This window comes from Phyllobates terribilis, unplaced genomic scaffold (genome assembly GCF_046119375.1).
Source record: "Phyllobates terribilis strain yellow unplaced genomic scaffold, ASM4611937v1 Scaffold_5__5_contigs__length_657084704, whole genome shotgun sequence".
Classification (NCBI taxonomy): Eukaryota; Metazoa; Chordata; class Amphibia; order Anura; family Dendrobatidae; genus Phyllobates; species Phyllobates terribilis.
Window position 1 is genome coordinate 442,418,061 of NW_027362765.1, and position 23,114 is coordinate 442,441,174.

A 23,114-nucleotide genomic window follows, 5' to 3' on the forward strand; every position below is an offset into this window, starting at 1 on the left:
GTAAGTAGCAGGATTGCCTTCTAATTACTGATTTCAGCTGGTGTTTTCAGCTTTACATGGCTTTTTGCACCTCTCTTTCTGCATGTGTTCATTACTTTTTTCCCTGTCTCATTTCTCACTATTACACATAACTTATAGACATCTATGGTGATTTCTTTGCCTGTGTGTATTGGATGAGTTGTTACCGACATCTGGTAAGAAATTCATGTCAGTAGCACTTTTAGAAATATATTTACTTAAAAAATTGGTGACGTATTCAATACTTATTTCACCTGCTGCATTTATTCCAAAAATGGCAGCACTACTTCGATAAGTGAAAAAATAAAACATGTGCACTGTGAGGATTCTCCGGTGCTGGGATCAGCGGGCGCGTGACTGCAAGTATTCGATTTGCATACATGCAGTCAAGTACCGACTAGACTTGCGTGGCCTTGCTTAATGCAAGTGTATTAAGCGAGGCCGAACACGTCTAGTCGGAATGTGGCTAGACGTATGCAAATTGCATATTTGTGGTGACGTATCCAGGATCAGGCAAATCCTCACAATGCGCAGTGTGCATGATGTGAGGATTCACAAGTCAGTAGTCACATACAGTGACTGCAGACTTGTAGCCTGAAGTCGGACAACACCTTTAAGTGTAAATGGTTATTCATTATTTTTTTTATTTATTTAAAAAAAAAAACAAAAAAAACAGGTCACTGGTGGTCTAAAGAATTAAAAAAAAATATGAACAACAAGGGTCTAGTATACAAGTATCTATCAATTTTTTTTGCTTTTTTCATTTTCTTGTTTGTTTTGATTTTGGAACCACCAAAGACCCATTTGTTAAATAAGAAAAAAAAGTAGAAAGTTAAAATTCCTATAAGGAGAAAAAAAAAAAGTTAATAAAAATTATAACATTAATGTACAAGTGCTTCTCACTAAGTTAGAATATCATCAAAAAGTTAATTTCAGTTCTTCAATACAAAAAGTGATATATAGATATATATATATATAGAGAGAGAGAGAGAGAGTGATCTATTTCAAGTGTTTATTTCTGTTAATGTTGATGATTATGGCTTACAGCCAATGAAAACACAAAAGTCATTATCTCAGTAAATTAGAATACTTTATAACAGCTTGAAAAATGTTTTTAAAATCCAAAATGTTCTCCTACTGAAATGTATATTCAGTAAATGCACTCAATACTTGGTCGGGGCTCCTTTTGCATCAATTACTGCATCAATGCAGCGTGGCATGGAGGCGATCAGCCTGTGGCACTGCTGAGGTGTTATGGAAGCCCAGGTTGCTTTGATAGCAGCCTTCAGCTCGTCTGCATTGTTGGGTCTGGTGTCTCTCATCTTCCTCTTGACAATACCCCATAGATTCTCTATAATAGATTCTCTATGGGGTTAAGGTCAGGCGAATTTGCTGGCCAATCAAGCACAGTGATACTGTTGTTTGTAAACCAGGTATTGGTACTTTTGGCAGTGTGGACAGGCGCCAAGTCCTGCTGGAGAATGAAATTTCCATCTCCAAAAAGCTTGTCGGCAGAGGGAAGCATGAAGTGCTCTAAAATTTCCTGGTAGACGGCTGCGCTGACTTTGGTCTTGATAAAACACAGTGGACCTACACCAGCAGATGACATGGCTCCCCAAACCATCACTGATTGTGGAAACTTCACACTAGACCTCAAGCAGCTTGGATTGTGGCCTCTCCACTCTTCCTCCAGACTCTGGGGCCTTGATTTCCAAATGAAATGCAAAATTTACTTTCATCTGAAAACAACACCTTGCATCACTGAGCAACAGTCCGGGTCTTTTTCTCCTTGGCCCAGGTAAGACACTTCTGGCGTAGTCTATTTCATGAGTGGTTTGACACAAGGAATGTGACACTTGTAGCCCATGTCCTGGATACGTCTGTGTGTGGTGGCTCTTGAAGCAATGACTCCAGCAGCAGTCCACTCCTTGTGAATCTCCCCCAAATTTTTGAATGGCCTTTTCTTAAAAATCCTTTCAAGGCTGCGGTTATCCCGGTTGCTTGTGCACCTTTTTCTACCACACTTTTTCCTTCCACTCAACTTTCCATTAATATGCTTGGATACAGCACTCTGTGAACAGGCAGTTTCTTTAGCAATGACCTTTTGTGGCTTACCTTCCTTGTGGAGTGTGTCAATGACTGCCTTCTGGACATCTGTCAAGTCAGCAGTCTAACCCATGATTGTGGAGCCTACTGAAACAGACTAAGGGACCTTTTTAAATGCTTAGGAAGCCTTTGCAGGTGTTTTTGTTACTTATTCTAATTTAATGAGATAATGACTTTTCTGTTTTCATTGGCTGTAAGCCATAATCATCAACATTAACAGAAATAAACACTTGAAATAGATCACTCTGTTTGTAATGACTCTATATAATATACGAGTTTCAATTTTTGTATTAAAGAACTGAAATAAACTAACTTTTTGGTGATATTCTAATTTAGTGAGAAGCACTTTTATATGTACAATAAAAAAAATTACAAGACCTTATTCACATGTAACCATGCAAAAGTAAAACAATTATATTATTCCTTTACATTTATATATGGAAAAGTCATTTTTAACAAATAGCATACCTATCCGTAAGGGGAACATATGGCACAACAGTATCTCCAAGGCTTACTACCTGCAAAAGAATCAATACTAAAAATCTGGAAAGCCGCTGAGTCGAATACCCTGCCCTTCTTCAGGATCTGCTTATTTCACCCACTAAAACAATCCTGAAAATAGGAAAACCTTGTCCTGAAAAGGAAAGCATGACACAGCCCGTGGATCGCCGTGGTGCAGACATTGAGGACGGTTCTTAGGTGTAACACTCTGGCACTGCTCTAGTAGATGAAATGCAGGCGGCACAGAGACACAGCGCAGTGCCACGGTTGCCACAACATTGTAATGGCTTTGCTTTAAGCCTCGGCTTTGATCATAAATATTTTCCAGTTCATGCTTAGTAACCCATGCCTGTTCTAGGTCACTCGTAAGAAAAGCGAGAGAGAAAACCAGACTCCTGTAGCAATCACTGGAAGTACAAACGCTAGATGGAAACAGACCGGGTGAAAGAGGCAAGAAAAAGCAAGAACTAAGCAGTAACCGAGAATGCTTAGAGGGGAATACTACTATCGTGGCACTATGCCACATCACACAGATTCACTAAGAACATGGTACAAAATCCATAAGCCTCTGTTTACAATCAGAAGCCTATGGAGATACAGAAGGGCCCTGATTTTCCAGTTTGACATCAAATAATCATGGAAATCCAACATTTTCTACAGACAAATAGGAAATCCATAATGAAGAGAGAAATAATATATCTGCAGTCAGATATTAGTAGCATTTACTATAATCTGTAAAATAACTAATCATTACAATCACAATAATTTGCTTAAAGGGAACCTGTCAGTACGTTTTTGCTAACCCATCTAAGAGCAGCGTTATGTAAGGGCAGAGACCGTGATTCCAGAGTGAGTGCAGTGATGTGTCACTCACTGGGCTGTTTGCTGTAGATTTAATAAAATCCTTGTTTTATCTGCTGCAGATCTACCAGGTATCTGAATGCTGAGCTCTGTATAACCCCACCCACACCCCTGATTGGCAGCTTTCTATGTACACTGTGCATAGGCAGAAAGCTCGCAATCAATAGTGGGTTTATACAGAGCTCATGAATATGGAGGACTACATGACAGCAGGTTTACTAGTCCTCTAGTGATAATCTCCTGCTGATAAAACTGTGATTTTGTCAAAATAACAGCAAGCAGCACTAAGTGACACATCGCTGGAATCAGGGTCTCTGTCTCTACATCTTGCTGGTTCTTAGGTTAGGTGCCAAAATCTGGTGACAAAGTTCTTTTAAGCTTCTAAAAAAAAAAAAAATCAGAAGGCATTGTTTTTTTTTTACAATGCACGTTTTTACAGATTGCCAGGATTTTAGAGACAGTTCGCAACCTTTGTAGAGCCCTATTGCCTTCTACAGGTGCTGTATTACTATGCAACTCATAGATTGAATGGAGCTATATTACGGTATTCTGTGTAAGCACAGAGTTTTCAGGTTTTTACTGTATAAACAAACAATAGGATACTATGTGTCATCTAGAAGAGGAGCAGCTGTAAATCTTGTTTTTAGTTTACTAATGTCCAAGGTTGTTGTTTTTTTTTTGTTGTTTACAACTAAATTGTTATTTTACTTGCATCAAAGCCATTGTTTATAAGCATTAGAAAACCATGGTAATGTGTAGTAAAGCTGCACTATTTGTCTCTTATGGTTATCTGTGTACTTACCCTTCATGTAAGTAGATCACTAACTACGTGCACGTCTTTAAATTTCCTAAAAAAATTAAAGCCTTTTAATTCAGCAATATTCACTGGAGAATGTTCCCAGAGAGAATATTTTAGCTCTTTATTAATAAGTCAACATGCTGACAGAGGATCTAATTTATGAAACGTATGTCAGTATTTCTAGTCTTGTGACTTTACTTACTGGAAAAAGAGTCTTTAAGAACCTCAACCAGACACATTTTAATTAAGATTTCCTGTAAAATCCTCCATACAAAAATGAGAAGAAGAATCATACATGAAAGACCACAAGTCACAATGTTAAATGAGAATTATTATTAATCAAAGAATCGCATATAAAAGTATACAGAACATTGGTAGGAAAAAAAAACCAAACAAGCAATTGCACACAGTGTTTCCACCATTTGTAGCAGACATACGTCTACCTCATGTATGTGCATAAAGGTGTATTCTACCTACCTGAAAAAATGTACCAGGAATTGAGTTGTTCGATGTACTACAGATCCCAAAGATTTCATTAAGGTTGAGGTTGATGAAAATGTGTTCAAGTCTCATTCCGAAGCAATTTTAAGAAATTCAAACAAACAAGTTGGAACCGATGGTGACATCCGGTAAGAAGTTGACCCCTATGTCCCACGGGACTCTCATATTCCCATGCCAAACTAGATAATAGAGCCATATAGGACAGGAACTACATTACAGCCTTACAAAAGTGTAGGTTCCCCATGAAAGGTGGATCCAGACAGACAAAAAAATGCAACACACAATCCCTCACTCCCCCTTTCGGGATGACAGTTCTCAGATCCCCATCCCACAGACATGGCTGCCCTGACAGAGGATTAGCTGTGGAATGCACTGATGAAGGGTTTCGAGCAAAGAACATCAGAGTTTACAACATGGAAGGAAGAAAGTAAGAGGCTCGGGCTCCAGAGGCAAAATGTAAGTAACAATATACCTAAGGCGGCACTTCTGTACTAAGGTCATCATAAAGGGAGGCTTTAAAGTAAAAGAAATGTGACAAATGTAAGGTAAAATTTGGGACCTTGGCTGCTTTAGATTTTTACAACAATCACATATTAGTAGAGACTGAGCTAAATGTTTGATTGTTTGATAGTCGCCTAAACTATTTGCCACCTCCCTACGCTCAAAACGACTGAGCCAATTATTTCTGTAATCTAAGGCCTTGTTCACACTGTGTTTCTGCAGTGCGGTCGGGAGTTCCACCTACATCCCCCTGAAGTGTGTGGATATTTATATACACACACACATAAATACATATGATCTGAGGCCTGGTAAAAGCTCATACATAATAAAGAAAAATGAATAGCCCATATGATGTGTGATGCTACCACAATATTGCAATGAAAGGTTAAATTAAGTTGCATAGGATGGTACTGAATAAAAAAATGCAAAACAATAGGGAGATCACTTTCATGTGGCCATAAAGGGCATAGTGCAAGGGTGAGAGCTCTCTCTTAGAGGCGGCAAACCTTAATTTTGTATTAATATAACGGAAAATATGGAGAGAGCCTCACCTGGGAAGTGCATAGTAAAGATGGCTCATAAAAATGGCAGAAGTGAATGGCAATGGCTGAAAAGTACTGGCGGACACAGACAGAAGAGGGCACCTGTGCAAGAACAATATCGCGGCCATTTGCTGTCTAATAGTTCATCAAAATGCACAATTCCACTGGTTTAAAAGTGGAAATGTCCCCGCGTGTGGCTGCATGAATGATATGTCCACCTCTGATCAGAGGTCCGGAGAGGGATTAGAAAATATTAAAAGATTTGTCCTCAGCCTGCCTCTCAACTGTCCTGCCGCAGCAAGTCCCCGACCAGTCACTGATGGGTGTCTCGCACCACATGAGGCCTAGTCAGCATCAAAAGAGTGAAGACCAGAGGGGGCAATGGTGGACTGAGCAGAGAGATGTGGCAGCAGGACAGGTAAGGTCTAGCACAGGGGAGTATATCATTTAACCCCTCCCAAACCCAGTAGAGAATTCAAAAATTAGGGCCGAATGGCATATTCTTAATTTGCAGGAAATTCGTAACACATTCGATTAATTACAAAACGACTCGGTCTTCTGTAACTACAATGTGACATTACACCAGGGAAGGATTATCAGGGTGCCAACAAGTCACCACGACTATCACATGAACATATGTGCTATTTGATGACCAACTTCCATTCTGTATATACAAATGATCACAAAATGCTTTTTCCTCTTTATCTGAAGACAACAGGGCAGTTTCACAAAGGCAATGATCATCCTTTACATCCTTATATTTCCTGTCTCCCAACTAAATGCATTATCATTCATAGAACCTATCGGTTGTTATCCAGAGCCAACAATAACCCAATTATATGCAATCAGTAGTCTAAGAAAAAACAAACATCACAAAACAATAGAAAATATACAAAATGAAATATGGGTACAAATTAAATGGGTTCACCAAAGGTTGTTACTAAGTAAGCTGTAATACTATACATTATTACTAACCAAAGGGAGGGAAACCGGCATCTCAACACAACCAAGAGGTGTCAACCAGGAGAGTACACAGGGTGATACAAGAGCAGAAAGTCATAGCAAAAATAGGAGAATACATACATACACACATACAATATACCCAGATATATCCCTCCTAACTTAATTTATCCTCAATAACCCAAATATATCAACTTTATGAATATGACAATGAGATGGAAAGTCCCTAACTCCACAGTATGGTGGAAATTGACCCCTAGCAATCCAAACACGTCTGTGCTGACATCCATAAAACACTACGTCCTACAAATGGAAATATAAAGTAGGGCGAGATTACAGGTGCAAAATCATTAACCCTTTATAAGGGAATCTGTCAGTAGAATGAACACTTACAAGTCGTCTATTCATAAGTTCATAAAAAGTTGAATAAAACGATACCTTGACATCTGCGATCTGATGTCTTATTCTAGAGAAACCTATGTTTTTCTTAATATGTAAATGAGCGGTTAAGATCTATGGGCTGGACATAGATCTCCCCAAGAATCTGCCTTCAGAGCTTATTTTAAATAAAAGAGGGAGTTACCAGAGTGAGACATGTAATGACTGACAGGCTGCTCTCCTGATCTACATGTCTCACACTGGTAACGCTCCATTTCATTTCAAATAAGACATTTAAACGGTTTAAGCAGTGATCGGAGCTTAGCGCCTCTTGCTGCTTTTACAGGCTGAAGCTGGCTGTGTAACACAGCCAGGATCTGCCTTGTGTGGAGCAGGCTCAGCTCTTGAGCTCATTTCATACACCAGCACCTCCTTCATGGCATTATGGGACATCATGGAGGGTCAGAGGTTTACATGAATGAGTTCCCTAGGATTAAAAAAAAAACTTGTCTTCTTTCTTTCAAATACAGCGCCACTTTTGTCTACAAGCTCTACCATGCATCATTTTCGGTAGTATACGTCTGCTGGAGGTGGACACTCAGACGCAGTCTACTATGTTTGGATGTCTGCCTCCAGTAGGTGTATACGCCAGAAAATGATGCACGTCAGAGTACATGTTCACTCTGCCGTCACCATTATAATCTATGGCCCAGTCGGCACATAAGTCCAAATCCCGTTTTGCGAGGGGCTCCGACGTAAACCCCGAAGGGGCCACTGAACGGGTGCTGGAACACAATGTGAAAGCAGCCTTACAGAACTCTCCTACTTCGCTTCAGTCATAGGTCCACATTTATCCATTGTGGTGTAATTTGTGCCAAATATTTAAAGTACTGACTTCAAATTTGCCACGCCATATTTATCAATTTGGCGCAAAACACAATAGTGCAAATTTCTAAGCATGGTAGTACACTTTCCAACCTAAGAGATGAGCCCAAGACCAATGCAAGCATGGTAGGTCAATATACTATTAGAAAAGTGCAAAGGACCAATGCGTCAAATGACACATATGAATGTATAGTTTTTTTTGCAAATTGTGACTTTTTTGCAAGTCAAAAATGATTACAACACAAATGTATTTTTCTTTTTTAGTCCCGATTTTTCCACGGACATAGACTTGGATTGCCGATTTTGACCTGACACTTATTACAATATCAGAAATGTGTCCGTGATTTTTGCGGACTACTTGTTCTGCAAAAAACGGACATGTGAACAGCTCCATAGACTTTAGAAGGTACAAGTTTTCTCTGTGAAAAAACTTGGAACTTGTAAACGAAAAATGGACATCTGAATAAGTCCTTACAAAAGTGATATTGGACTTCGCAGAAACTGGAATCAGAACTAGAAATAAATACAAATGCACAGTGCACCAGTCAGAAAATCTTAAATTCTCAGCTTCGCACAAGCCGTTGCACTCGCTCGGCTAGCTGAACACAAGTGTCAAAGAAATTTTATCAGGCCCTATTAATCCTTAAGATCTTGGAGCTGCAGCCACAGGAATAAAGAGGAGAAACCGATCTGAAAAAAACATCCCCTCCCTTAAAGTGACAGTAGGACTCAAAGAAAATATTGTTCAGATGTGAACGAATTCAAGAATTCATAACGCTAATCTCACCGTGTAAATAGTTACAAAACCGACTGTTCATACATAAGAACTTCAAAGATGTTCCCAATCATGCATGGGCGCTCGTTCGGCCGGTACACAATAAAGTAGAACAGTAGTATCCGTTTCCTCTTGGTGTAAATGGGCTATAACCTGCTATATGTTGAAAGCCTCGCTCTAAAAAATACATACATACATCTATATATCTATATCTCTCTCTATATCTATCTATAGATATATACATATATTGGCCTTTATATCTCTACAAAGGTACATAGGCCACTGTGAAGCGGGAGAGGGAGCTGTGTCATTACCTATTGTCATTGGTGGATCCTGTGTTATCAGCTGAGTATAGAGGTGTTACGTGTGATTGTTATACTGTCTCTGATGATAATGAGGCTCCTGAAAACTCTTCCTGAAAGGACAGGAAGTAGGAGTCTAAAAGAGCACCAATGGCCTATGTGAAAATTGCAAAATTACTAAATTAGCTTCAATAAAGATTGTGATTTTAAAAAAGAAGCTCGATTTAAATAAAAGGTCATTTATCCAATGACATTCATTTTTATTGATAAATGAGCAGCAGCAATTAAAAATAGTTAAAGAAGATACTTGTAAATTAGAGAAACATACAAAGTGTTGCTTCATACTTGCTCCTAATAAATATATTTTCTTCTCTGCTGCACCAACAGAGCCTGGCACACGGCATAACATGCCCATCAAACATTCATGACTTGCCCGAACCGTGAACCTATAAACATCAGACAATTTAACACAAACTATAATAGCTACATGGAAACTCGTTGCCTGAAGAGATGACAAATATATTAGTACCAAAAGTGGGATGGCCAATAAATAATAGGATGCACAGGGTTCTTTTTATTTAAGGACTTACCAATCATAAGGAATAGCAGCGGAAGATGGCGCTTGCGATGGCAGAGTCGTGTACAGGAAGCCACCCGGAAGAACCCTGTGTGTCCCCTATTCATACCCCCAGAAGAAGCGAACGCGAAACACGGATTACAATACCCTTCCTTACCTCCTCAACGTTGTTCAGATTTTTTGTGTGATTAAATATGTGCTTCTTCTCTTTGCATATATATATTATTGGCATATAGTGTACATTACCCACCATGGGATATCATTGATGGTCTTTTACGTGCCTCTGTTTAAGGTCCTCTATGCCCTCAGTATAACATGTAGTCTTGAGTCCTGTACATTTCATTAGGCCTGTGTATTTTTTCATGTTTTGGCTGTTTATCTGTGTTCAGAATAGGTGTGGTCACATTTCTCCCCCCTCTTAACTTTTTTATTGTACTAGATTAAATTCCTAATAAAGATTGCCATTACTTATTTGTCTGTATTTGCTTCCATTGTTTTTGGGATGACAAATATATTAGGTTATAAATAATATATGTAAATATTATTAACTTCTATTTCTCCACTAAAGAAGTAAAAGGCCTAAAACTAAATCGTTCAACTTTAATTTGGCAGTTTTACACAAAAAAGCACAGACAGGCACAGACCCATTCAGGTGGCTTAAACAGTTGCTACAAGTCCCTAATATGGCTGAATAAGGTTTGATTGTGCCGCCAACTTATATATTTACAAGACAAACTGTGTAGTCAGTGGTGACTGTAACCACTCCCTGCACCACCAATGATGGGAAGAAAGCGGCTGCAGGGAGAATAAAACTTCATTTTCTCCCTGTGGCCACTGCTCCTGGGTTCACAGGGTTTAAATGCCAATTACCTGCAGATTAACCCCTATATCTACAGGTAAATAGTGTTTCTGGATATGAAAGGTTCTCTTGAAGAACTTTTTCTTTATAACAGAAGTTTATTAAAGTAAATGATTTATGCACAAAATGCATGCATACGTTCAGTATGTGCGTGTGTATAACATATACTACAACATCTTATTATAGCCTGCAGTTATTTCTGTTAATGAGGAAGCCTGTCAATCTTTTTTGAGCCTTAGCCAGACAAATTTCGCCAAGAACCAAAACTCATTCATATCAGCTAATGTGTTCATATCATTCACTCAGGCTTCAAATCAGTTAGCCCTCCCACCGAGAGCGGAGTCAGACGCTACGCTCAGCAAGAGGCAACAGTACTGGCAGCTTGCATATAAAAGGGGGCGAGTGGAGGGGGGGTTTGATATTGATGCTGTTTTCACAATTTCTATAGTGGACACCCGTTAGTGTGATGACCACCATTCAGGATAGCTGACAGCGACATTTGCAGCAACATCAAAACGGGAAGGCAGAAGATACAGTTGGAAAAGTGGTCAGTTAACTTGCCTAGACGTTCCTCTGATGCCAGGAGCCTCAGCTGCGGAGCAATATTCAGGTAAGAACTCCATAGCTGGCTGGCCGATAATCATGGTAAAATTTAGTGCAACGCTACTCTAACATGACCTCAAAGAGGTTGAAGCGTTTGCCACCTTTTGTATGATCTTGCTTCCGTTCCTTCATTCTGGTTTCCATTTATACAAAATGGTCAACACAGTCTGGGACGTCTCAACATTGGCACCGCACCATCACTTCTGTGAGTGGAGGGGGCATGGTTAAAAAAAGGTTTTCATTTATTTCCTCGTCCTCTCCCCCATCCAGAGTCTTTATTGTTGCTGCTTATGTCATAGGGGTTTTTTTGCAGTGATTTTAGCAGTCACAGAAAAACTGCAGCCATTTTAACAAAACTAGTGTTGCCTTATTGCAGCTACAAAAAAAAAGAAAGAAAAGAATCTGCATAAATGATCCCCAAGGCCTTATTCAGGTGTCCGTGAGTCACATACACGTTCTGTGCTTTTCACGTAACCATTATAGTCTATGGGGCTGTTCACATGTCCATCACGACAACATGATTGGTTTCGATCTGAGTCACGGATCAAAATTACCCAAGTCTATGGGTGTGTGAATATCACGGATGTCGTTAGTGATGAACACTGCAAACGATAGGAGAAGCTTTGCAATTTATTTATTTTTGATATGTCAAAAATCACTAGTGAAACAATGATGAAAAACCGGAACGGATGACAAGACACTAACGAAAATCAAAAGACACTGATGATGCTCAGATTGTTTTTTGCATACGTGAAAAATCGAGAAGATGAGGTCGAAAGGACAGATACCTTACCACACTGGTAACACCTAGTAAGGCTGAACCAAGTCATTGCAGCAGAACACAGAGATAACTAGGAGGTGATGGACTCTGCTTACCCTGAAAAATGACTTTGACTACTTGCATTAAAAACTTTCAGACTAAAAAGCAGCCATTTTTTAATTTCTATTTTGTGTCTCTTTAGTCTCTACATTTCCATTGCTGATGTCTACAGGGAAAATATAAGGGTTGCATCATGTGTTGCTCTTTGTTCGGCATTGACAAATGCCATTTGCTCCAGAAGGTCCAGCCAATGAGCGAGTACTAGATATTCTCCACCCTACACTCGGCTCAGTAACCAAGGTCAGACCTTACACACCAGGTGATCATTTCACAACACAGACCTGAATTTCCAGTTAAGAGCATGGATTCCTTTACACTTGTAAACCAACAAATCATGAACGGGAATTGCAGTTCTCTGTACAAGCAGGAATTTTCCCATAACAGTAGGATGGAAATCACATTTCTAGGTTTTACCATGCAGGATTAATCAGCAAAACACAAGTGGCTACTTACGGCTCAGTAGAGAAAAGGGACAGATTCAGAATTTATTTTCACTAAACTTGCAGTCTTTTTGCACTCACCTCACCACTTTTCTAAAAAGTGGGAGATCTACATATTCACTATGAGATACACCAGTGGACCCCAAAGATTATAGTACTACATCTTGAACCTGGCGTTGGAAATAGAGATTCTGCTGAGAATGTATACACCCCCCATGATATGAAAAATGACATATTGACTGCAGAAGGCCAGCCGACAATGTCAGATTGAGGACCCTTGGGCCAACCAAAGAAAAACAGCTTGTGACCCATCATATACGTCTACAGAACATGTGCATGTGTGTTTTTTGTTTTTTTTCAAGAGAATTCCCACCCCACTCAAAGGAGACTATGTTCTGTTAGACCTTTGAATAGACCCATTAATTGTGTCAGAACATGGGCATATGGCAGGATCCTATGGTGGGCCTGATCATCCTGCCATGCCGTTGTGCCAAACAGTGACTGTTACACGCACGCCGACTAAGTTCAGATAAGGACGAGACCTGTTACATGATGCACAGCATTCTTTATCTTGCATGGAGATGGGGGGGGGGGATGGTGTGATGAGGGAGATGATCTCTAGGACAGGCTTCCTTCCAGTCCTTCTCTTCCTGGCCGATAATACTCCACATGTTAGCTCAGGGAATCTAACTGACCTTTGTTTAGCTTCCCTCCTGACCTGAATTCTGTTCCCTTGACTTCTGTGAGATACAGAACACACACATCACCTTTCTCTTTGGCTCAGGCCAGACAGTAAACAACTTACCCACAATCCCCCTGGGGCTCTGGTAAAATACTCCTCTTCTCCTGTGACTGTGTTAACCCCTCTAGTTGCTGGATGCTTCAGGAGCACAACACTTCCTGTCTCCTGTGCTTGTGTTACTTCTAATAGTAGCTGAATGCTTTTAAAGCAACAGCACTACTTCTGCATGTCACATGACCCATGTATGGCAGGCACCCAAAGTAGCTACCAGGTATGAGCCGTGCTTTTATTACCATTTGACAATCGGTACAAAATGGCAAAACATCTTTACAGTTTGATCATACATGGGAATATTGGAATTTTTAAATTCTATATATCAACGTTCTACATGGAAACTAATTTATGGAATATCCATACCATAACTGGCTTTTATCTAACTAATACCACCAAGCAAATGACAAAAAAAAAAAAAAAAACACACTGGAACCCGTTTGCTTGTTATAGTCTTAGGCAAGAGACTATTTAAGAGACTTTATTTACTATGTGCTGGGATTTCAGGACTACTAAATGTTCGTGTCACCCATCCATTCCTTAAGACAGCGATATCACGTCGCTTATTTATAGGCTGCATGTTGTTCCTCTGGACAACATTTTTTTTGTAGTCATTAGTGTTGAGCATTCCGATACTGAAATATCGGGTATCGGCCGATATTCGCGATATCGGAATTCCGATACTTAATTCCGATACTTTTGCAATATCGTATACCGGAATCGGAAGTTCCCATAATGCAATGAGCCATTTTCATTTTATTCAGCCAATGAGGATCCTAAGAAGTGTGGGCACATCCTGTTAGGCATGTAGGCATCTTAACTAATGGCATGGCTGTGATTGGCTGCTGAAATTATGTCATGATGCACTATAAAAGCCGCCGCCGCCATTTTGAGCTCACTCTGCTGTGAATTCAGTTAGGGATAGGACGCCGTTGTTCTGAGGGACAGTTTTAGCTACCTATTTGGTCTATTCTGCTTTACCCAAACTACTTTATAAATTGCTGTGCCTTGCAGTGCTAGTGCACAGTTCTCTGTGCTGTTCACCGCTTTCTGCAAGGTCTGTGTGTGTGAGTGCAGCTCACCCTGTAGTGTGTGCTTCAGCCACGTCTGGTTGTAGTGCACTCAGTGTGTGTCACTGCCTCATACATTGTCCTTTTTTGCCAATTCATAATTTTTCCTGATATCTCCTATTAGTGTGGTGGTTCCATCCGTATTCAGCTAAATTGGTTCCAAACACACTATATAGGAGTAGATAGAGAAATTTTTTTGGTCTTGCAGCGCTAGTGCACAGTGCTCTGCATCTGTACTGTTCACCGCTGTCTGCAAGGTCTGGTGTGTGAGTGCAGCTCACCCTGTAGTGTGTGCTTCAGCCAAGTCTGGTTGTAGTGCACTCAGTGTGTGTCACTGCCTCATACATTGTCCTTTTTTGACAATTCATAATTTTTCCTGATATCTCCTATTAGTGTGGTGGTTCCATCCGTATTCAGCTAAATTGGTTCCAAACACACTATATAGGAGTAGATAGAGAAATTTTTTTGGTCTTGCAGTGCTAGTGCACAGTGCTCTGCATCTGTACTGTTCAACGCTGTCTGCAAGGTCTGGTGTGTGAGTGCAGCTCACCCTGTAGTGTGTGCTTCAACCACGTCTGGTTGTAGTGCGCTCAGCGTGCGTCACTGCCTCATACATTGTCCTTTTTTGCCAATTCATTATTTTTCCTGATTTCTCCTATTAGTGTGGTGGTTCCATCCGTATTCAGCTAAATTGGTTCCAAACACACTATATAGGAGTAGATAGAGGAGCCTTTCTGCAGCATTGGGCCCTGCAGCCCCAGCCAGATTAGTATTAGCCTATTTTTTGTAGCCTCATCTATTGCATTGTAGGTTACCTTCCTACATTGTAATAGCTACAAAAAGTTTGTGATACTATCGTTATTACATCTTTAGGCACATCCAGTGTCTTTTTGTGACAAAAAAAACCTAAATAAAGTTCACGAAACACTCCACTTTATAGTTGTGTAGGCCACATTAGCTCATATTAAAGTCTAGTCCACACTTTATAAAATTAGTGTTTCTTATACCTGTTAGCAGCTGTTCAGGAATAAGCACACTAAGCCCTTAGTACTTTTCTGCCTATCTTTATCAGTCTACCAAGATGAAGAAGGCAGGGAGTAAGGCACGTGGTCGTGGAGTTTCTGCAGGGAGAGGACGTGGGGATTCTGTGCCTGCTGCGGGCACCAGTGACTCAGCATCCCCCAGTTTTACCAGGGAACAGTCCTTTATGCGCAGCTTTGTAGGAGCTAGCCGTACCCCACTGCTGCGGGAGGACCAAATTGAAGCCGTTGTCGGATGGATGGCAGCTAACGCATCGACTTCAATTAGTTCCAGATCCTCTCAGGTCCTGAGCACTGAAGAGCACCCATCTGTCTCTTCACCACCTGCCAAATTGCCCAGGCAGTCAGAGAGCCCTGGACAGGAGCCATCTCTACTTCTGTTCTCTGAATCTCTTGGCTTGGAAAGAGGGGGCCAGCCAAGAAGAATTCGAGAATTTGAAGAAGAGATAGTATGCAGTGATGCGCAACCGTTTTGTCTCTCTGAATCTGAAGAGGCAGGTGGGCCAGTGCCTATGGTCAGCAGCACACCTCAGTACGCATCTGATGATGAGACTCAGGTGCCACTTTCTGGTGCGTACTGTGCTGTCGAGACTACCCAGGAGAAGTTGTTTGAAGAGGGTGGTGTAGATGAGGAGGTCCTTGACACATCATGGCGTGAGGGACAGGAAGGTGGTGGGAGCAGCTCTGAGGAAGAGATTCCCCGAACAGCCCAAAAAGGAGGGAGAGGGAGGGGGCAGACTTGGTTGCCTGTAGCCTCCACTTCGGCACCCATTAGGAGCATGGCTCTTCCAAAATCCAAAGCGGGCGCTCCCAAGACTTGCAGTGCCTGGTCCTTTTTTGACACAGTTGCAGATGACATTTGCTTTGTCAAATGCAAGCTGTGTAATCAGAAGGTGAAAAGAGGGAAAAGTGTCAGCAACCTCAATACCACAAATATGTGGAAACATGTGGGGACCAAGCACGTGGTGGAGTTACAAAAACACACGTGTGGTTTGTGCCAGCGAATCTCCAGCCAGGCATGGTAGTGTGTGACAATGGCCGAAATCTGGTGGCAGCTCTGGGCCTAGGCAACCTCACTCACATCCCATGTCTGGCACATGTGCTCAACTTGGTCGTGCAGTTTTTTGAGGGACTATCCGGATCTTGATGCACTGCTTCACAAGGTCCGCATAGAGTGCGCTCACTTGCGGCGTTCCAGCAATGCAAGATCACGCATTGCAGCTCCGCAGCGCCGATTACGTCTTCCGGAACATCGCATCATATGTGACCTACCCACCAGGTGGAATTCAACGTTACATATGTTGGATGGTTGTGTGAGCAGCAGGCGCAGTAATGGAGTACCAGCTGCAGCAGGCGCAAACAAGTCGCAGTGCGCGCCGTTCACACTTCACCACCACTGAGTGGGCCTCTATGAAGGACATTTGCCACGTTTTGCGTGCCTTCGATTATTCCACGCGGATGGCGAGTGCAGATGATGCACTAGTCAGCATGACTATCCCCCTTATCTGCCTGCTTGAAAAAACACTGCAAGCACTAAGGGACGAGGTTTTGGAAGAGGTGGAGGATGAGGAGTCACAAATGCCATCTGCTTCTCTACAGTCTGCGCAAGGGGTTCCTCACAAAGGCCTAGGCAGGGGACACTTTGTGAGGAGGATGAGGAGGAGTCCATGGATGAGGAAGACATCTGTCCAGAGGAGGGAGGTACACAATGCTCTAGTAGTCAGTATCTAGAGCGAGGGTGGGGTGATGCAGAGCAGGCAGAGATCACGCCTCAAGCAGGGGACAGTGTTTCTTGGCCAGTTGGCAGTCTGCAGCACATGGTAGATTTCATGCTGCAGTGCCTGAGAAATGACCACCGCATCGCCCACATTCTCAACACGGCTGATTATTGGGTGTCCACCCTCCTAGATCCTCGCTACCGGGACAACTTACAAAGCCTCATAACACCGTTGAACCGGGAGCGTAAAATGAGGGAGTACCAAGACGCACTGGTGCATTCCATCATGTTCTCCATTCCAACCGAGAGCAGTGCTGCTAGTGCTTTACAAAGCAGCTCAGTGCGTCGAGGCAGTGGAGGAAGCTCTGCACAAAGAGGGAGCAGAAGCAGCACCTCAGCACAAGGCAAGACCAGTATGGCCGAAATGTGGCAAAGTTTTGTGTCCCCGCCGCCACAAATGTCTACACCATCACAGACGGCTCCAGTCAGCAGGAGGCAACGTTTCCGTCAGATGGTGACAGACTACATGTCTTGCCCTCTTAGTGTACTCCCAGACGGCTCTTCTCCCTTCAAGTTTTGGGTCTGTAAGCTGGATACATGGCCAGAGCTTAGTCAGTATGCATTGGAGGTGGTAGCTTGCCCTGCTGCTAGTGTATTATCGGAACGCGTCTTTAGTGCCGCAGGTGGTGTACTAACAGACCGTCACATGCGACTATCCTCCGATAACGTTGACCGGCTTACTTTTCTCAAAATGAACAAGGCCTGGATCTCTCATGAATTTGCCAGTCCTCTTCCAGAATAAATAATTGGTTGGCAACAGTATCCAGGTCTCCTGTTCTGTTCATGTTTCTACCACCTTAACTGTAATCCCTGAGCTCCAACACCGCCAGTTGGCGCTCGGAAGTGCCTTCTGCACAGTCAACACTTGCTGCCATGTTAATGGGGTTCAGTAACGTCAGCTGTTCCCCTGCTGTGCGGACGGCAATTTCTCCTGCTCTGTCCACATTCTCACTACTACAGATTTTAAAGTTGCTCCAATTACACCTCTGGCTCCTCTGTTTTCAGTATTATCCCTGAGCTCCAACACCGCCAGTTGGCACTCGGAAGTGCCGTCTGCACAGTCAACACTTGCTGCCGTGTCATTGGGGTTCAGTAACGTCAGCTGTTCCCCTGCTGTGCGGACGGCAATTTCTCCTGCTCTGTCCACATTCTCACTACTACAGATTTTAAAGTTGCTCCAATTACACCTCTGGCTCCTCTGTTTTCAGTATTATCCCTGAGCTCCAACACCGCCAGTTGGCGCTCGGAAGTGCCGTCTGCACAGTCAACACTTGCTGCCGTGTCATTGGGGTTCAGTAACGTCAGCAGTTCCCCTGCTGTGCGGACGGCAATTTCTCCTGCTCTGTCCACATTCTCACTACTACAGATTTTAAAGTTGCTCCAATTACACCTCTGGCTCCTCTGTTTTCAGTATTATCCCTAAGCTCCAACACCGCCAGTTGGCGCTCGGAAGTGCCGTCTGCACAGTCAACACTTGCTGCCGTGTTATTGGGGTTCGGTAACGTCAGCTGTCCCCTGCTGTGTGGACGGCAATTTCTCCTGCTTTGTCCACATCCACTGTACTACTGATTTAAAACCTCCTCCAAATACACCTCTGGCTCCTCTGTTTTTAGTATTTACCCTGGGCTCCAATACTGCTAGTTGCTGCTCAGAAGTGCCGTCTGCACAGTCAACGCTTGCTCCAGTGTTATTGGGGTTCAGTAACGTCAGCTGTTCCCCTGCTGTGTGTCCGGCAAATTCTCCTGCTTTGTCCACATCCACTGTACTACTGATTTAAAACTTGCTCCAATTACACCTCTGGCTCCACTCTGTTTTTAGTATTTACCCTGGGTTCCAGCACCGCCAGCTGGTTCTCGGTAGTTCCATTTGCTCTAGTACCTTCTACTACCCATCCGGGTTCCAGTACCGTCAGCTGGTTCTCGGCAGTGCCTTTGGATTAGGTGCCTCCTTCTCGGTATCCAAGTTCCACCAACGTCTGCTGGTCCTTGGTAGTGCTTTCTGGCACAGGTACCTCCTGCTTAGTAACCGAGTTCCAGTACCGTCAGCTGGTCTTCGGCAGTTCCATTGGCTCTTGTACCTTCTACTACCCATCCGGGTTCCAGTACCGTCAGCTGGTTCTCGGCAGTGTCTTCGGCACGGGTACTCCCTCCTGCCCAGCCTGGTTCCAGCACGCCAGCTGTTTCCGGGTAGTGTCAACGTCACTTTGCCTCCAATGCGTTGTCCTGTCGTGTTGCGGTCGGGTTAGCCGACTCTATGGTGCCTGCAGTTTAGGTGACTCCTATGTGGGCTGCGGGATCTGGCAATGAAGGCTGGTTCCATAGTGCCAATAGGACAAGCACCCCCTGTAGGACTGTGGGTTTTGGTAACTGCGGCCGGCTCGCGGCCTTGAACTTTTTTTTACATGGGTACCTTCTGCTACCCATCCGGGTTCCAGTACCGTCAGCTGGTTCTCGGCAGTGCCTTTGGATTAGGTGCCTCCTTCTCGGTATCCAAGTTCCACCAACGTCTGCTGGTCCTTGGTAGTGCTTTCTGGCACAGGTACCTCCTGCTTAGTAACCGAGTTCCAGTACCGTCAGCTGGTCTTCGGCAGTTCCATTGGCTCTTGTACCTTCTGCTACCCATCCGGGTTCCAGTACCGTCAGCTGGTCCTCGGTAGTTCCTCAGCTTTCTTGTACCTTCTGCTACATTTCCAAGTTCAAGCTTTTTGAAATGGTTCTTGGTAATCACTCTGGATCTCCCTGACGAGGACCCTGAAGACGAGGACCCTGAAGACCAACCCTAAGAAGACGAGGACCCCGAAGACGACGAGGACCCTGAAGACCACCCCGAAGAAGACGAGGACCCTGAAGACCACCCCGAAGAAGACGAGGACCCTGAAGACCACCCCGAAGACGAGGACCCAGAAGACGAGGACCCAGAAGACGAGGACCCCCGAAGACGAGGACCCCCGAAGACGAGGACCCCCGAAGACGACGACCCTGAAGACCACCCCGAAGAAGACCAAGAAGATGACCCTGAAGAAGTTGACCAAGAGGACAAAGAAGAGAAGACAAGCACCAAGATACAGAAGAACAAGAGACAGAAAACCAAGAAGCAGAAATACAAGAAGCTGCAGAACAAAAAGCGGAAGAACATTAAGCATAAGACTAAAAATCAGAGCAAAAGATAATATCTAAATTATAAGCAGAAGATGACTAAGCAGTGTATGGGGATGAGTCCGTTCCTCCTCGTGGTGCCCCTGGAAAAGACCTGCTGCTGCAGGCCACACTGAACGCGGACAAATCCTGTTGTAAATCTTTTGTGACGGGCAGAACGAAAGGTGTAATGTCCAACCTTTTATAGATAACAACTACAGGAATGCCTGTCACAAATAAGAATATGATGAAGAAGAAGAATATGAAGAAGATGAAGAAGTAGAATATGAAGAATGTAAAAAAAAAGAATAATACGAAGAAGGTGAAGAAGAAGTGGATGAAAAAGATGCTGAGGATGATGAAGGAGAAAGTGTGGGAGAAGTAAAAAAGAAGGTGAAGAGCATGGAAGTAGTGAAACATAAATATCTGACAAAATATAAAAATACTTAACATAGTCAATATTTCCGTAACTCAGAACGTCTTAAAAAAAATATTAATTCCTGCTATTCCATTTGATTGGGCTAAACCTCTATGCCTTTATTGTCTCCCCCACCTCCCCCAATACATTCTACATTATTCTTAGTTGTTTTCCTTCATGTAGAATTAACCTACAAGGAAAGAAAGGGTTTATTTTCATTCCGATATTTCTGTCCCATTGACTTGCATTGGTTTCCGGTATCGGAATCGGCGATATCCGATACTTTTTCGGTATCGGTCCGATCCGATATTGCCCGATATCGGAAGGTATCGCTCAACACTAGTAGTCATTGATAAAAAGTCTAGAAATTGCCCGAGCCTTGAGGTAAATAAGCAGTTTTTGTGCTTTTTTTTAGCCAGATATTAGGCAGAGTACACATCACATCTTTAATCTGACAGAAAGAGTTTTTCTTTCACAAAGCCACTTCAGAAAAAAGCCAGCGACTTTTACTGAAGTCGCTCCACTAGCTGTTTTTTTTTAACAATTTTGTGGTTCTGCCAGAGCCATCTTTTGCCTATGTCTTCTATCATAGAGAGCGGGTGGCTTAAAAACATAACTGCCCGAAAAGTTAACATGTTACTTCTTTTAACTGCCCCAGGATTTCCAATCCCTGAAGGGGTTAAAAGAAGCAACTTAAGCTGAAACATGTGCACAGCAATGTAGTTTTGGCATTGCTGTGCATTATGTCCAATTTTGTGGCAGTTTTTCAGGTTGATTCTGAGCGGAATCCACTTGACAAAAAAAAAAAAAAGACATTGTGTGAACATAGACTTACAGATCCTAGATAGGGTATGTGCATATATATGAGTGCAAGTGCTCTTTAATCGAGTTTGCCTAGGGGACCGAGTATCACGGGTGCTCGAGTGACATGTTCGAGTCCCCGCGGCCGCATGTTTCGCAGCTGTTAGCCACAAAACATGCTGGGATTGTCTATGTATGTCAGGCAATCCCCGCATGTTTTATGGCTGTGTAACAGCCTATTAAAAGGCGGCTTATAAGCGGAATCTGCCTGAAAGGCGATGACTCGCCCCCTGGGCCTCGCGTACACGTGTAGTGGGTTACCCGGAACCAGGTCTCTGGGGGATGCTGGGGTATGTAGTCTCCATGGCGGCGACCCGGTCCCGTGGCTCAGGGTGGTCAAACCAGTGGCAGTCTATTTGTAAGGTTTTAAGTTAACTGTCCGACTACGCCACCCGTGGATTGCGGTCAGTGCGGACCGCCGCTGCAAGGCAGACCGCTGGGGCTGATGGGGTAGGCAGCAGAGGTAGTGTGACTCCCCACGGGAGGAGTGCAGCCCCAGGGCAGAGAATGTGGATGATGGGAGTGATGGTGCGGGCGTCCCAGTACTAATAGAGTTGACGCGGTGAGAAAGCACAGAGACAAGGTGTTGCAGTTCAAATGCTTTACTCACAGTTCTCATCCAGGTCACTTGTGCGCAGGTAGGACCACCCGAGCCGTGCTGCGTCCACCAGGCAAGGGGCTCAGTCAACCCCCAGGTAATTCCGGAGTGTGGCCCAGGACTCCCTTCTATTCCTTTCTCTGGCCGTGCCCCACCAGTGACACTACTTTTGTCCAGCTGCCTCGGGCCTTCTCTTGGGAGGGCTTCGTGCTCGCTGCCCTGACCCTATGTGGTGTGCCTTTCTAGTAGGTGTAGTGAGATATGATCGCGACCGCCGGTCCTTGGCTGAGGATTAGTCGCCTCCACCAACTTGGGATCCGGTACCCTGTTCTGCCAACCCGTCACCCGCAATCTCCTGGGCCTTTGGGGTTCCTTCTGCCTTCTTGTCTCTGGGCCTCTCTTGGTGTTCTGTTCCTTTCTTCCTTTCCTTTCTGTTCCTGTTCCTTGCTGTTACTGTCCTTCTCCTCTAGCTCTGGCCTTCACTCCAGGCCTGCCTCGTGGAGCTGGGCCCTGACTGAGCCACAGCAACCTGTCAGCCCTCCTGGCTGAACTGTCCTGAACTCACTTCTACTCTCTGAACTAAGATGGTGCCCACCTTTTATACCTCCCTCTCTGTGTATGAGCCCAGGTGACTAGCAACCAATGGGCTCCTACCTATGCCCAGAGACCGTCCCCTCCTGCTCCTACATCACTGGGTGTACTTCCCCCACCCCACTCCAGCCAGGGACAGATGCTGTCGTGCCTGCACTTCTGTCTAGTGGGAGCACCGTTGAGCTGTCCCCCGGAAATGGGGTGTGTGTGATGCATGCAGCTAAACGAGCCCTGTTCCACACCCCCTCCTTACCCGGGAGTGGAATACCACACCTCTGGGTGAGGTGCAATACCCCTGTAGCGGCCGAACCCTCGGGGCGCTACAGCGACATGTGCGCATACCC

At 43.6% G+C, this 23,114-nt stretch overlaps 1 protein-coding gene across 5 annotated transcripts in view; it reads right to left on the reverse strand.

The window, feature by feature from the left end:
* The window catches only part of SEMA4G (semaphorin 4G), a 225,694-nt gene that overhangs the window by 175,933 nt on the left and 26,647 nt on the right, over positions 1 to 23,114 (reverse strand). Inside the window, exon 1 of one of the 5 annotated variants that reach the window (XM_073685300.1) lies at positions 4,763 to 5,055. The exons of 3 other annotated variants lie outside the window; for them this stretch is intronic. The gene's annotated coding sequence lies outside the window, so the exon portion shown is untranslated. Of the gene's footprint in view, positions 1 to 2,592; positions 2,787 to 4,762; positions 5,056 to 23,114 lie in introns of those variants that run through there. One more of the 5 variants, XM_073685303.1, reaches the window with a different exon arrangement.